Genomic DNA, 13,317 nt, shown 5'->3' with positions numbered 1-13,317 from the left:
TATATGGAGTTGCTGACATGAGTGCAATCTACAAAGCCGTTGAGGCTGATCCTCATGGGAGGATTATTGCACCAGGACCCTTAGCACTTTTAAAATGCCATTCAATGCCACGGGCTAGATGTAAACTGCAGATGACCATGTTGTGGTAGTTACCATGGATACCCAAGTGATGTGTGAGCTAACACATAGGCCCAACAGATTCCAAGAAGGCCAGAATCACCAGCGGCACCACCATCGATTGTCAGGTCACCCGGATTCAGCAAATACCAGAGTCCAAAATGATGCAGGTTTATACTGTTAATTTTCAGTTTATCGTTACAGTTGGTGTTATTCCATGTCGGAAGGGACGCAGCTACAGCCAGTGGGGTAACTAGAGACAGGCAGGCAGCTATGTGCAACAAAGGTAGGCGTGTTGTTTTCATATGCAGATCTGAAATATTGTCTTATATGCAAGAGGAGGAGTGATGGGGGTTCAGGCAAAAGCCAGGCTATGGATTGCATTGCTAAATGCTCCATCAGAGTGCAATGGTCGCCTGTCCTTTTTTTATGTGATGATGTGGGTTTAGCCTGTGCTGTATGTATGTATGGGTGGCTGACTGCCACCCACCCAGAAAGTGTATGGGAGGCTGGTTGGCTGCCAGCCTTCCTTCCATTCCTATGAGTAATGTGAGTGCTCATGAAGGGGACATGGTTGGGTCCACCCCTTTCCCGGTTATCCCCTCTAGGCCTTTTGGCTTAGATCAAGTGTAAAAAAAGAAAGGATCTTGCGACAGATCGCATCCTGAGGCACGTTTTTTTTTGTGTGAATACTTGCACTTGGGTGACTTGTGAGCACATACTGATACATACGTTCCCTATCTGGGGACCATAAATTAAATGGATTTTTGAGAAAGGGAGCTGATTTGGAAGCTTGCTTCTGTCGCCCTATGCATTGACCCGATGTGGCAGTATCTTCGGGTAGTGAACAGTGCACCACCCCATTCCAGTGTTAAACAAGAAAGATTCTCATTTAATCCTCCGTGGGTGAGAATTTGAGTTTGAGAATTGGAGACCAAAATGATGAGTTGCACTGACTGGTTTATGAACGTCTATTCATTTAGCGTTTTAATGACCATGTTTGCACACTGATTGGTGTAAAAAAATAAAATAAAACTAAATAATAATAATCTAGCACACCTGTGCAGGTTTGACATGACATGACAGGTAGCTGTCTTGTGGGTGGTGCTGAATCCTGTTAAATGACATGAGGGTCTCATGCCTATACACAAGGGTGTGTCATTGCTGTTGCTTGACCATGCATTGGTTTCTGTGGTCAGTGAATGATAAAAACAAAATTTACCATCCATTGATGGATGGGAAATCCGCCATGAGGCATTTGTTTTTAGAAACTGCTGCTCACAACCAATGTTGCAATGGAGTGTCTCCATCTGCTGGTGGTATTGGAAAGGCATTAGTGCTATGACAGGGTCTGAAGAAGAAGAAGACGGAAAAAAATATATATAAAAAGAAAAAGAGAGAGAGAGAGAGAGACTGACTTAGTGAGCGAGTGAGTGAGAGAGTGAGAGTGAGTGAGAGTGAATGAGTGAGTGAGTGATTGAGTGAGTGAGTGAGTGAGTGAGAACAAATGAGTTAAAGCAAGTGAGTGAGAGAGATCGAATGAATGAAAGTCTGAATGACAGAAAGAAAAAAGGATGAAGAAAGAAGCATGAAGAAAAAAAAATGTATATGGAGTTGCTGACATGAGTGCAATCTACAAAGCCGTTGAGGCTGATCCTCATGGGAGGATTATTGCACCAGGACCCTTAGCACTTTTAAAATGCCATTCAATGCCACGGGCTAGATGTAAACTGCAGATGACCATGTTGTGGTAGTTACCATGGATACCCAAGTGATGTGTGAGCTAACACATAGGCCCAACAGATTCCAAGAAGGCCAGAATCACCAGCGGCACCACCATCGATTGTCAGGTCACCCGGATTCAGCAAATACCAGAGTCCAAAATGATGCAGGTTTATACTGTTAATTTTCAGTTTATCGTTACAGTTGGTGTTATTCCATGTCGGAAGGGACGCAGCTACAGCCAGTGGGGTAACTAGAGACAGGCAGGCAGCTATGTGCAACAAAGGTAGGCGTGTTGTTTTCATATGCAGATCTGAAATATTGTCTTATATGCAAGAGGAGGAGTGATGGGGGTTCAGGCAAAAGCCAGGCTATGGATTGCATTGCTAAATGCTCCATCAGAGTGCAATGGTCGCCTGTCCTTTTTTTAAGTGATGATGTGGGTTTAGCCTGTGCTGTATGTATGTATGGGTGGCTGACTGCCACCCACCCAGAAAGTGTATGGGAGGCTGGTTGGCTGCCAGCCTTCCTTCCATTCCTATGAGTAATGTGAGTGCTCATGAAGGGGACATGGTTGGGTCCACCCCTTTCCCGGTTATCCCCTCTAGGCCTTTTGGCTTAGATCAAGTGTAAAAAAAGAAAGGATCTTGCGACAGATCGCATCCTGAGGCACGTTTTTTTTTTTTGTGTGAATACTTGCACTTGGGTGACTTGTGAGCACATACTGATACATACGTTCCCTATCTGGGGACCATAAATTAAATGGATTTTTGAGAAAGGGAGCTGATTTGGAAGCTTGCTTCTGTCGCCCTATGCATTGACCCGATGTGGCAGTATCTTCGGGTAGTGAACAGTGCACCACCCCATTCCAGTGTTAAACAAGAAAGATTCTCATTTAATCCTCCGTGGGTGAGAATTTGAGTTTGAGAATTGGAGACCAAAATGATGAGTTGCACTGACTGGTTTATGAACGTCTATTCATTTAGCGTTTTAATGACCATGTTTGCACACTGATTGGTGTAAAAAAATAAAATAAAACTAAATAATAATAATCTAGCACACCTGTGCAGGTTTGACATGACATGACAGGTAGCTGTCTTGTGGGTGGTGCTGAATCCTGTTAAATGACATGAGGGTCTCATGCCTATACACAAGGGTGTGTCATTGCTGTTGCTTGACCATGCATTGGTTTCTGTGGTCAGTGAATGATAAAAACAAAATTTACCATCCATTGATGGATGGGAAATCCGCCATGAGGCATTTGTTTTTAGAAACTGCTGCTCACAACCAATGTTGCAATGGAGTGTCTCCATCTGCTGGTGGTATTGGAAAGGCATTAGTGCTATGACAGGGTCTGAAGAAGAAGAAGAAGAAGACGGAAAAAAATATATATAAAAAGAAAAAGAGAGAGAGAGAGAGACTGACTTAGTGAGCGAGTGAGTGAGAGAGTGAGAGTGAGTGAGAGTGAATGAGTGAGTGAGTGATTGAGTGAGTGAGTGAGTGAGTGAGAACAAATGAGTTAAAGCAAGTGAGTGAGAGAGATCGAATGAATGAAAGTCTGAATGACAGAAAGAAAAAAGGATGACGAAAGAAGCATTGATTAAAAAAAAATGTATATGGAGTTGCTGACATGAGTGCAATCTACAAAGCCGTTGAGGCTGATCCTCATGGGAGGATTATTGCACCAGGACCCTTAGCACTTTTAAAATGCCATTCAATGCCACGGGCTAGATGTAAACTGCAGATGACCATGTTGTGGTAGTTACCATGGATACCCAAGTGATGTGTGAGCTAACACATAGGCCCAACAGATTCCAAGAAGGCCAGAATCACCAGCGGCACCACCATCGATTGTCAGGTCACCCGGATTCAGCAAATACCAGAGTCCAAAATGATGCAGGTTTATACTGTTAATTTTCAGTTTATCGTTACAGTTGGTGTTATTCCATGTCGGAAGGGACGCAGCTACAGCCAGTGGGGTAACTAGAGACAGGCAGGCAGCTATGTGCAACAAAGGTAGGCGTGTTGTTTTCATATGCAGATCTGAAATATTGTCTTATATGCAAGAGGAGGAGTGATGGGGGTTCAGGTAAAAGCCAGGCTATGGATTGCATTGCTAAATGCTCCATCAGAGTGCATTGGTCGCCTGTCCTTTTTTTAAGTGATGATGTGGGTTTAGCCTGTGCTGTATGTATGTATGGGTGGCTGACTGCCACCCACCCAGAAAGTGTATGGGAGGCTGGTTGGCTGCCAGCCTTCCTTCCATTCCTATGAGTAATGTGAGTGCTCATGAAGGGGACATGGTTGGGTCCACCCCTTTCCCGGTTATCCCCTCTAGGCCTTTTGGCTTAGATCAAGTGTAAAAAAAGAAAGGATCTTGCGACAGATCGCATCCTGAGGCACGTTTTTTTTTGTGTGAATACTTGCACTTGGGTGACTTGTGAGCACATACTGATACATACGTTCCCTATCTGGGGACCATAAATTAAATGGATTTTTGAGAAAGGGAGCTGATTTGGAAGCTTGCTTCTGTCGCCCTATGCATTGACCCGATGTGGCAGTATCTTCGGGTAGTGAACAGTGCACCACCCCATTCCAGTGTTAAACAAGAAAGATTCTCATTTAATCCTCCGTGGGTGAGAATTTGAGTTTGAGAATTGGAGACCAAAATGATGAGTTGCACTGACTGGTTTATGAACGTCTATTCATTTAGCGTTTTAATGACCATGTTTGCACACTGATTGGTGTAAAAAAATAAAATAAAACTAAATAATAATAATCTAGCACACCTGTGCAGGTTTGACATGACATGACAGGTAGCTGTCTTGTGGGTGGTGCTGAATCCTGTTAAATGACATGAGGGTCTCATGCCTATACACAAGGGTGTGTCATTGCTGTTGCTTGACCATGCATTGGTTTCTGTGGTCAGTGAATGATAAAAACAAAATTTACCATCCATTGATGGATGGGAAATCCGCCATGAGGCATTTGTTTTTAGAAACTGCTGCTCACAACCAATGTTGCAATGGAGTGTCTCCATCTGCTGGTGGTATTGGAAAGGCATTAGTGCTATGACAGGGTCTGAAGAAGAAGAAGACGGAAAAAAATATATATAAAAAGAAAAAGAGAGAGAGAGAGAGAGACTGACTTAGTGAGCGAGTGAGTGAGAGAGTGAGAGTGAGTGAGAGTGAATGAGTGAGTGAGTGATTGAGTGAGTGAGTGAGTGAGTGAGAACAAATGAGTTAAAGCAAGTGAGTGAGAGAGATCGAATGAATGAAAGTCTGAATGACAGAAAGAAAAAAGGATGAAGAAAGAAGCATGAAGAAAAAAAAATGTATATGGAGTTGCTGACATGAGTGCAATCTACAAAGCCGTTGAGGCTGATCCTCATGGGAGGATTATTGCACCAGGACCCTTAGCACTTTTAAAATGCCATTCAATGCCACGGGCTAGATGTAAACTGCAGATGACCATGTTGTGGTAGTTACCATGGATACCCAAGTGATGTGTGAGCTAACACATAGGCCCAACAGATTCCAAGAAGGCCAGAATCACCAGCGGCACCACCATCGATTGTCAGGTCACCCGGATTCAGCAAATACCAGAGTCCAAAATGATGCAGGTTTATACTGTTAATTTTCAGTTTATCGTTACAGTTGGTGTTATTCCATGTCGGAAGGGACGCAGCTACAGCCAGTGGGGTAACTAGAGACAGGCAGGCAGCTATGTGCAACAAAGGTAGGCGTGTTGTTTTCATATGCAGATCTGAAATATTGTCTTATATGCAAGAGGAGGAGTGATGGGGGTTCAGGCAAAAGCCAGGCTATGGATTGCATTGCTAAATGCTCCATCAGAGTGCAATGGTCGCCTGTCCTTTTTTTAAGTGATGATGTGGGTTTAGCCTGTGCTGTATGTATGTATGGGTGGCTGACTGCCACCCACCCAGAAAGTGTATGGGAGGCTGGTTGGCTGCCAGCCTTCCTTCCATTCCTATGAGTAATGTGAGTGCTCATGAAGGGGACATGGTTGGGTCCACCCCTTTCCCGGTTATCCCCTCTAGGCCTTTTGGCTTAGATCAAGTGTAAAAAAAGAAAGGATCTTGCGACAGATCGCATCCTGAGGCACGTTTTTTTTTTTTGTGTGAATACTTGCACTTGGGTGACTTGTGAGCACATACTGATACATACGTTCCCTATCTGGGGACCATAAATTAAATGGATTTTTGAGAAAGGGAGCTGATTTGGAAGCTTGCTTCTGTCGCCCTATGCATTGACCCGATGTGGCAGTATCTTCGGGTAGTGAACAGTGCACCACCCCATTCCAGTGTTAAACAAGAAAGATTCTCATTTAATCCTCCGTGGGTGAGAATTTGAGTTTGAGAATTGGAGACCAAAATGATGAGTTGCACTGACTGGTTTATGAACGTCTATTCATTTAGCGTTTTAATGACCATGTTTGCACACTGATTGGTGTAAAAAAATAAAATAAAACTAAATAATAATAATCTAGCACACCTGTGCAGGTTTGACATGACATGACAGGTAGCTGTCTTGTGGGTGGTGCTGAATCCTGTTAAATGACATGAGGGTCTCATGCCTATACACAAGGGTGTGTCATTGCTGTTGCTTGACCATGCATTGGTTTCTGTGGTCAGTGAATGATAAAAACAAAATTTACCATCCATTGATGGATGGGAAATCCGCCATGAGGCATTTGTTTTTAGAAACTGCTGCTCACAACCAATGTTGCAATGGAGTGTCTCCATCTGCTGGTGGTATTGGAAAGGCATTAGTGCTATGACAGGGTCTGAAGAAGAAGAAGAAGAAGACGGAAAAAAATATATATAAAAAGAAAAAGAGAGAGAGAGAGAGACTGACTTAGTGAGCGAGTGAGTGAGAGAGTGAGAGTGAGTGAGAGTGAATGAGTGAGTGAGTGATTGAGTGAGTGAGTGAGTGAGTGAGAACAAATGAGTTAAAGCAAGTGAGTGAGAGAGATCGAATGAATGAAAGTCTGAATGACAGAAAGAAAAAAGGATGACGAAAGAAGCATTGATTAAAAAAAAATGTATATGGAGTTGCTGACATGAGTGCAATCTACAAAGCCGTTGAGGCTGATCCTCATGGGAGGATTATTGCACCAGGACCCTTAGCACTTTTAAAATGCCATTCAATGCCACGGGCTAGATGTAAACTGCAGATGACCATGTTGTGGTAGTTACCATGGATACCCAAGTGATGTGTGAGCTAACACATAGGCCCAACAGATTCCAAGAAGGCCAGAATCACCAGCGGCACCACCATCGATTGTCAGGTCACCCGGATTCAGCAAATACCAGAGTCCAAAATGATGCAGGTTTATACTGTTAATTTTCAGTTTATCGTTACAGTTGGTGTTATTCCATGTCGGAAGGGACGCAGCTACAGCCAGTGGGGTAACTAGAGACAGGCAGGCAGCTATGTGCAACAAAGGTAGGCGTGTTGTTTTCATATGCAGATCTGAAATATTGTCTTATATGCAAGAGGAGGAGTGATGGGGGTTCAGGTAAAAGCCAGGCTATGGATTGCATTGCTAAATGCTCCATCAGAGTGCATTGGTCGCCTGTCCTTTTTTTAAGTGATGATGTGGGTTTAGCCTGTGCTGTATGTATGTATGGGTGGCTGACTGCCACCCACCCAGAAAGTGTATGGGAGGCTGGTTGGCTGCCAGCCTTCCTTCCATTCCTATGAGTAATGTGAGTGCTCATGAAGGGGACATGGTTGGGTCCACCCCTTTCCCGGTTATCCCCTCTAGGCCTTTTGGCTTAGATCAAGTGTAAAAAAGAAAGGATCTTGCGACAGATCGCATCCTGAGGCACGTTTTTTTTTGTGTGAATACTTGCACTTGGGTGACTTGTGAGCACATACTGATACATACGTTCCCTATCTGGGGACCATAAATTAAATGGATTTTTGAGAAAGGGAGCTGATTTGGAAGCTTGCTTCTGTCGCCCTATGCATTGACCCGATGTGGCAGTATCTTCGGGTAGTGAACAGTGCACCACCCCATTCCAGTGTTAAACAAGAAAGATTCTCATTTAATCCTCCGTGGGTGAGAATTTGAGTTTGAGAATTGGAGACCAAAATGATGAGTTGCACTGACTGGTTTATGAACGTCTATTCATTTAGCGTTTTAATGACCATGTTTGCACACTGATTGGTGTAAAAAAATAAAATAAAACTAAATAATAATAATCTAGCACACCTGTGCAGGTTTGACATGACATGACAGGTAGCTGTCTTGTGGGTGGTGCTGAATCCTGTTAAATGACATGAGGGTCTCATGCCTATACACAAGGGTGTGTCATTGCTGTTGCTTGACCATGCATTGGTTTCTGTGGTCAGTGAATGATAAAAACAAAATTTACCATCCATTGATGGATGGGAAATCCGCCATGAGGCATTTGTTTTTAGAAACTGCTGCTCACAACCAATGTTGCAATGGAGTGTCTCCATCTGCTGGTGGTATTGGAAAGGCATTAGTGCTATGACAGGGTCTGAAGAAGAAGAAGAAGAAGACGGAAAAAAATATATATAAAAAGAAAAAGAGAGAGAGAGAGAGAGACTGACTTAGTGAGCGAGTGAGTGAGAGAGTGAGAGTGAGTGAGAGTGAATGAGTGAGTGAGTGATTGAGTGAGTGAGTGAGTGAGTGAGTGAGAACAAATGAGTTAAAGCAAGTGAGTGAGAGAGATCGAATGAATGAAAGTCTGAATGACAGAAAGAAAAAAGGATGAAGAAAGAAGCATGAAGAAAAAAAAATGTATATGGAGTTGCTGACATGAGTGCAATCTACAAAGCCGTTGAGGCTGATCCTCATGGGAGGATTATTGCACCAGGACCCTTAGCACTTTTAAAATGCCATTCAATGCCACGGGCTAGATGTAAACTGCAGATGACCATGTTGTGGTAGTTACCATGGATACCCAAGTGATGTGTGAGCTAACACATAGGCCCAACAGATTCCAAGAAGGCCAGAATCACCAGCGGCACCACCATCGATTGTCAGGTCACCCGGATTCAGCAAATACCAGAGTCCAAAATGATGCAGGTTTATACTGTTAATTTTCAGTTTATCGTTACAGTTGGTGTTATTCCATGTCGGAAGGGACGCAGCTACAGCCAGTGGGGTAACTAGAGACAGGCAGGCAGCTATGTGCAACAAAGGTAGGCGTGTTGTTTTCATATGCAGATCTGAAATATTGTCTTATATGCAAGAGGAGGAGTGATGGGGGTTCAGGCAAAAGCCAGGCTATGGATTGCATTGCTAAATGCTCCATCAGAGTGCAATGGTCGCCTGTCCTTTTTTTAAGTGATGATGTAGGTTTAGCCTGTGCTGTATGTATGTATGGGTGGCTGACTGCCACCCACCCAGAAAGTGTATGGGAGGCTGGTTGGCTGCCAGCCTTCCTTCCATTCCTATGAGTAATGTGAGTGCTCATGAAGGGGACATGGTTGGGTCCACCCCTTTCCCGGTTATCCCCTCTAGGCCTTTTGGCTTAGATCAAGTGTAAAAAAAGAAAGGATCTTGCGACAGATCGCATCCTGAGGCACGTTTTTTTTTGTGTGAATACTTGCACTTGGGTGACTTGTGAGCACATACTGATACATACGTTCCCTATCTGGGGACCATAAATTAAATGGATTTTTGAGAAAGGGAGCTGATTTGGAAGCTTGCTTCTGTCGCCCTATGCATTGACCCGATGTGGCAGTATCTTCGGGTAGTGAACAGTGCACCACCCCATTCCAGTGTTAAACAAGAAAGATTCTCATTTAATCCTCCGTGGGTGAGAATTTGAGTTTGAGAATTGGAGACCAAAATGATGAGTTGCACTGACTGGTTTATGAACGTCTATTCATTTAGCGTTTTAATGACCATGTTTGCACACTGATTGGTGTAAAAAAATAAAATAAAACTAAATAATAATAATCTAGCACACCTGTGCAGGTTTGACATGACATGACAGGTAGCTGTCTTGTGGGTGGTGCTGAATCCTGTTAAATGACATGAGGGTCTCATGCCTATACACAAGGGTGTGTCATTGCTGTTGCTTGACCATGCATTGGTTTCTGTGGTCAGTGAATGATAAAAACAAAATTTACCATCCATTGATGGATGGGAAATCCGCCATGAGGCATTTGTTTTTAGAAACTGCTGCTCACAACCAATGTTGCAATGGAGTGTCTCCATCTGCTGGTGGTATTGGAAAGGCATTAGTGCTATGACAGGGTCTGAAGAAGAAGAAGAAGAAGACGGAAAAAAATATATATAAAAAGAAAAAGAGAGAGAGAGAGAGAGACTGACTTAGTGAGCGAGTGAGTAAGAGAGTGAGAGTGAGTGAGAATGAATGAGTGAGTGAGTGAGTGAGAACAAATGAGTTAAAGCAAGTGAGTGAGAGAGATCGAATGAATGAAAGTCTGAATGACAGAAAGAAAAAAGGATGAAGAAAGAAGCATGAAGAAAAAAAAATGTATATGGAGTTGCTGACATGAGTGCAATCTACAAAGCCGTTGAGGCTGATCCTCATGGGAGGATTATTGCACCAGGACCCTTAGCACTTTTAAAATGCCATTCAATGCCACGGGCTAGATGTAAACTGCAGATGACCATGTTGTGGTAGTTACCATGGATACCCAAGTGATGTGTGAGCTAACACATAGGCCCAACAGATTCCAAGAAGGCCAGAATCACCAGCGGCACCACCATCGATTGTCAGGTCACCCGGATTCAGCAAATACCAGAGTCCAAAATGATGCAGGTTTATACTGTTAATTTTCAGTTTATCGTTACAGTTGGTGTTATTCCATGTCGGAAGGGACGCAGCTACAGCCAGTGGGGTAACTAGAGACAGGCAGGCAGCTATGTGCAACAAAGGTAGGCGTGTTGTTTTCATATGCAGATCTGAAATATTGTCTTATATGCAAGAGGAGGAGTGATGGGGGTTCAGGTAAAAGCCAGGCTATGGATTGCATTGCTAAATGCTCCATCAGAGTGCATTGGTCGCCTGTCCTTTTTTTAAGTGATGATGTGGGTTTAGCCTGTGCTGTATGTATGTATGGGTGGCTGACTGCCACCCACCCAGAAAGTGTATGGGAGGCTGGTTGGCTGCCAGCCTTCCTTCCATTCCTATGAGTAATGTGAGTGCTCATGAAGGGGACATGGTTGGGTCCACCCCTTTCCCGGTTATCCCCTCTAGGCCTTTTGGCTTAGATCAAGTGTAAAAAAGAAAGGATCTTGCGACAGATCGCATCCTGAGGCACGTTTTTTTTTGTGTGAATACTTGCACTTGGGTGACTTGTGAGCACATACTGATACATACGTTCCCTATCTGGGGACCATAAATTAAATGGATTTTTGAGAAAGGGAGCTGATTTGGAAGCTTGCTTCTGTCGCCCTATGCATTGACCCGATGTGGCAGTATCTTCGGGTAGTGAACAGTGCACCACCCCATTCCAGTGTTAAACAAGAAAGATTCTCATTTAATCCTCCGTGGGTGAGAATTTGAGTTTGAGAATTGGAGACCAAAATGATGAGTTGCACTGACTGGTTTATGAACGTCTATTCATTTAGCGTTTTAATGACCATGTTTGCACACTGATTGGTGTAAAAAAATAAAATAAAACTAAATAATAATAATCTAGCACACCTGTGCAGGTTTGACATGACATGACAGGTAGCTGTCTTGTGGGTGGTGCTGAATCCTGTTAAATGACATGAGGGTCTCATGCCTATACACAAGGGTGTGTCATTGCTGTTGCTTGACCATGCATTGGTTTCTGTGGTCAGTGAATGATAAAAACAAAATTTACCATCCATTGATGGATGGGAAATCCGCCATGAGGCATTTGTTTTTAGAAACTGCTGCTCACAACCAATGTTGCAATGGAGTGTCTCCATCTGCTGGTGGTATTGGAAAGGCATTAGTGCTATGACAGGGTCTGAAGAAGAAGAAGAAGAAGACGGAAAAAAATATATATAAAAAGAAAAAGAGAGAGAGAGAGAGAGACTGACTTAGTGAGCGAGTGAGTGAGAGAGTGAGAGTGAGTGAGAGTGAATGAGTGAGTGAGTGATTGAGTGAGTGAGTGAGTGAGTGAGTGAGAACAAATGAGTTAAAGCAAGTGAGTGAGAGAGATCGAATGAATGAAAGTCTGAATGACAGAAAGAAAAAAGGATGAAGAAAGAAGCATGAAGAAAAAAAAATGTATATGGAGTTGCTGACATGAGTGCAATCTACAAAGCCGTTGAGGCTGATCCTCATGGGAGGATTATTGCACCAGGACCCTTAGCACTTTTAAAATGCCATTCAATGCCACGGGCTAGATGTAAACTGCAGATGACCATGTTGTGGTAGTTACCATGGATACCCAAGTGATGTGTGAGCTAACACATAGGCCCAACAGATTCCAAGAAGGCCAGAATCACCAGCGGCACCACCATCGATTGTCAGGTCACCCGGATTCAGCAAATACCAGAGTCCAAAATGATGCAGGTTTATACTGTTAATTTTCAGTTTATCGTTACAGTTGGTGTTATTCCATGTCGGAAGGGACGCAGCTACAGCCAGTGGGGTAACTAGAGACAGGCAGGCAGCTATGTGCAACAAAGGTAGGCGTGTTGTTTTCATATGCAGATCTGAAATATTGTCTTATATGCAAGAGGAGGAGTGATGGGGGTTCAGGCAAAAGCCAGGCTATGGATTGCATTGCTAAATGCTCCATCAGAGTGCAATGGTCGCCTGTCCTTTTTTTAAGTGATGATGTAGGTTTAGCCTGTGCTGTATGTATGTATGGGTGGCTGACTGCCACCCACCCAGAAAGTGTATGGGAGGCTGGTTGGCTGCCAGCCTTCCTTCCATTCCTATGAGTAATGTGAGTGCTCATGAAGGGGACATGGTTGGGTCCACCCCTTTCCCGGTTATCCCCTCTAGGCCTTTTGGCTTAGATCAAGTGTAAAAAAAGAAAGGATCTTGCGACAGATCGCATCCTGAGGCACGTTTTTTTTTGTGTGAATACTTGCACTTGGGTGACTTGTGAGCACATACTGATACATACGTTCCCTATCTGGGGACCATAAATTAAATGGATTTTTGAGAAAGGGAGCTGATTTGGAAGCTTGCTTCTGTCGCCCTATGCATTGACCCGATGTGGCAGTATCTTCGGGTAGTGAACAGTGCACCACCCCATTCCAGTGTTAAACAAGAAAGATTCTCATTTAATCCTCCGTGGGTGAGAATTTGAGTTTGAGAATTGGAGACCAAAATGATGAGTTGCACTGACTGGTTTATGAACGTCTATTCATTTAGCGTTTTAATGACCATGTTTGCACACTGATTGGTGTAAAAAAATAAAATAAAACTAAATAATAATAATCTAGCACACCTGTGCAGGTTTGACATGACATGACAGGTAGCTGTCTTGTGGGTGGTGCTGAATCCTGTTAAATGAC

The 13,317-nt window shown here is 43.5% G+C and overlaps 8 pseudogenes; all 8 read left to right on the top strand.

Moving 5' to 3' along the window:
- Positions 1–714: 714 nt before the first annotated feature.
- Positions 715–978, top strand: LOC130286353 (U2 spliceosomal RNA; annotated as a pseudogene).
- A 1,458-nt stretch (positions 979–2,436) lies between these two features.
- LOC130288441 (U2 spliceosomal RNA) lies at positions 2,437–2,703 on the top strand (annotated as a pseudogene).
- A 1,463-nt stretch (positions 2,704–4,166) lies between these two features.
- LOC130286352 (U2 spliceosomal RNA) lies at positions 4,167–4,430 on the top strand (annotated as a pseudogene).
- Positions 4,431–5,888: 1,458 nt separating this feature from the next.
- Positions 5,889–6,155, top strand: LOC130288440 (U2 spliceosomal RNA; annotated as a pseudogene).
- A 1,463-nt stretch (positions 6,156–7,618) lies between these two features.
- LOC130288104 (U2 spliceosomal RNA) lies at positions 7,619–7,881 on the top strand (annotated as a pseudogene).
- Positions 7,882–9,349: 1,468 nt separating this feature from the next.
- LOC130286351 (U2 spliceosomal RNA) lies at positions 9,350–9,613 on the top strand (annotated as a pseudogene).
- A 1,444-nt stretch (positions 9,614–11,057) lies between these two features.
- On the top strand, positions 11,058–11,320 carry LOC130288092 (U2 spliceosomal RNA; annotated as a pseudogene).
- Positions 11,321–12,788: 1,468 nt separating this feature from the next.
- On the top strand, positions 12,789–13,052 carry LOC130286350 (U2 spliceosomal RNA; annotated as a pseudogene).
- The last annotated feature ends 265 nt before the right edge of the window (positions 13,053–13,317 follow it).

The sequence above is a fragment of the Hyla sarda genome, chromosome 8, assembly GCF_029499605.1.
Source record: "Hyla sarda isolate aHylSar1 chromosome 8, aHylSar1.hap1, whole genome shotgun sequence".
NCBI classification, from domain to species: Eukaryota; Metazoa; Chordata; class Amphibia; order Anura; family Hylidae; genus Hyla; species Hyla sarda.
This window is presented reverse-complemented; position numbering and strand designations above follow the sequence as displayed.